Source organism: Pinus tabuliformis, chromosome 7 (genome assembly GCF_031772625.1).
Source record: "Pinus tabuliformis cultivar Carrire ecotype Pingquan chromosome 7, CPIR1, whole genome shotgun sequence".
In the NCBI taxonomy this organism is placed as follows: Eukaryota; Viridiplantae; Streptophyta; class Pinopsida; order Pinales; family Pinaceae; genus Pinus; species Pinus tabuliformis.
The window spans coordinates 1,429,722,797-1,429,725,460 of record NC_142293.1 but is presented as its reverse complement, the minus strand read 5'-3'; the positions used below and the strand labels follow the sequence as shown (position 1 = coordinate 1,429,725,460).

Here is a 2,664-nt window from a genome sequence, read left to right as displayed (position 1 = left end):
GGATATCATATGTCCAAACTCATTTCAAAGCCGAAATTGTCTAGGTGATTTCGTAGCGCCTGTAATCATTTTAAAGTGGTTTTGCAGCACATAAATCCTTTTTAGCAGTTTTGCAGCGCAACATGTTTTAGGTGATTTCGTAGTGCATAATTCATATTTTGCATTGGCTGCGCTATGAAATTGGGGATTTGTTCGAATCCATAGCCATTCTTTCACAACTATCATATCCATCAAAATCCATCAACAGTTGTGAGCCTATACACTTCGTCTATCATATCCGACCGCTTAACCTCATCATTAGGTCGTTAGGTGTCTTGGTACTGGCACATGTTTGCAGTTGTATTTTACTTAGCGGTTTTGGTCGTTCAATCAGGGTTTTCAAAATAGTATCAGAGCAATCAGGGAAATGTTCTTGTGGGTTTTGCTTCTATTCTTCGAATTTGGAGCAGTCTGAAACTATTCCTTGTAAACAATCTTGAGCTCAGTTTTCAGGGATATTCTCATTGTACTAGATATTCTGTTTTCTGAGATTTTTCACCCAGCTGAAAGACACACTTGAGATCCGCAATTTTTATACACGACCTAAACGAAAGCCAAGCCATCCATATCCTCGGAAGGCAGGCACTGCTAGTCAAATTGGTCCATCAACAAATGAAGAGGAGAACAGGTCACTATCAACAGTTTCATCTGCACCTGACAGATTGTGTACAGGTTCCAATCTAGGTGGTGAAACTCGGAAGAATGCAGCATTTGCTCCATACAATGCAAGACTGGGACCACTTCAAACACATGATAACATCAACTTGCAGGAAACAAATATGGAATCATCCAGTACAAGCATTTCACCATCAAGTCTCAAGCTATTTGGCCAGACGGTTTTAGTTCCAATTAATGAGTCAGGCTTAGATGTTAATGTTAAAGGCGATTTCCAAGAGTTTACATCTCATAAGAAGGAGAGACACTCATTAGATGGTCAAATTCCTAAGAATTCAAAGTTGGAAAAGATGAAAGGATCGTTGCATAATGTTGGTGTGAAGGCTAAAATGAAAGTAGTTAAATCTGAGAACGCCTCGGGGGTGACATTCAATATTCCACCATCAGACTCAGGGACCAGTATGCTCGAAGGTAGTGGTGAATCAAATGCAAATCTTCCCTGCAGGGAAATCCATACAGCACAGCAGGACTCGGATGAGCCACTATCTGAACTGGATAACAACATGAATTCCCTTTCTAGAGAGCATCAAGCCTCTGTTCCTATATCCATTTATTCGAGACATATTCCAGTACAAAATGTTGAAGGAGGGGCAGAAGAATGTGTGGCAATCAATACACTAAATTGTAACGGATCATTGTCTGACACAACTGGGAAGATGAAGGCAGATGTTCAAACTTCACAGCTAAATGTTTTTCCACCATTTCCTGGCATGCCAGGTTCTTTCAATCCAGCATATGCTGCAGCAACACTAGCGGCAGCTGCATTCTGGCTTGGGTTGGTCTCAGGGGGTTCTCCAGTAGCAACAGGAGATCCACAGCCACCAAGAGAAGGGAAGAATGGGCATTCATTTGGTGAAGACACAAGTGCAATGGCAGCAGTTATAGCAGCTTCTGGAAGTTCTTCACTTTTATGCAAGACAGAACCTATAAGGGAAGCAAGAAAGCATGAGAAGATTATTACAACCGAAGAAGATGGTGAGATATTAGATGCAATGCCTGCCAGTCCTTGTGCCAATACTAAAGGAAAACTACGTGTGGAACAATTGGATGATGGCATACGAGGTTTGTCGTGTCCCAAGTCTGGACATGCTGATGGTTTGCCAGAAGTTTTACCATCAAGTTCAGATCCCAACATAACTAGTTGTAATGAAGAGTCCTGTGATGTAGAAATGCAGATAGAGAAACCAAATTGTCAAGTGGAAGAACAGGATGATAATGCACTTTGTATCAACTTGCCCAATGGAGAAACTATAAACAGTAGAAAGGTTATAAAAGAAAGGTCATCAAGTGGTTCAAATACACCTTCAAGTGTTGACCCTGAAGTTGATCCCTGTTTGGGGATGAACACTGAAGTGAAGGGCAATAGTGAAAGGGATTTTGAGTTTAACTAGGTTGGTAGTGGAAGTTCTGATGCAGGAGGAGAAGAGGTATTAACCAGATTCATACAGTTATATTTGGAACAGTGAATGGTGTTATCGGTGTCATTGCATCTTTTCCTCAGGAGAAATATCTGTTTCTTGAAAAGTTGCAAGCAAATCTTGTCAAAATGATCAAGGGAGTAAGGTGCTTAAGCCATGAACAGTGGCGATCATTAAGCTATGAAAGGAAGACTGTGTTTTTGAAATTACACAGCAGTTTCGTAGCGCACTACGAAACTGTTGTAGCTGCATGTTACAATTCAGTTGATCAATTATGATTGACAAAGCGGAAAATCTTTTTGAAAGGTTTTGTCATCACACAGGTACATGAAAACGGTGGACAGCACATCAAGGACGTGGCAGTCTGCTCTATTTTGGGTAATTAAAGGATAAAGGACATGCTTCTTTGGATTCGAACATTTTGAGGTAAACCAAAGACCAGTAAAACAGGGATAATTTCCTATGTTTCAGGACAATGGAAAACGTGTGACATTGAAGACCAACATGGAGCCTTGAAGATCCATCACAGCCA

General features: G+C 40.8%; 1 pseudogene; it reads left to right on the top strand.

Moving 5' to 3' along the window:
* The first annotated feature begins 406 nt into the window (after nucleotides 1-406).
* Nucleotides 407-2,180, top strand: LOC149253045 (uncharacterized; annotated as a pseudogene).
* Nucleotides 2,181-2,664: the final 484 nt, after the last annotated feature.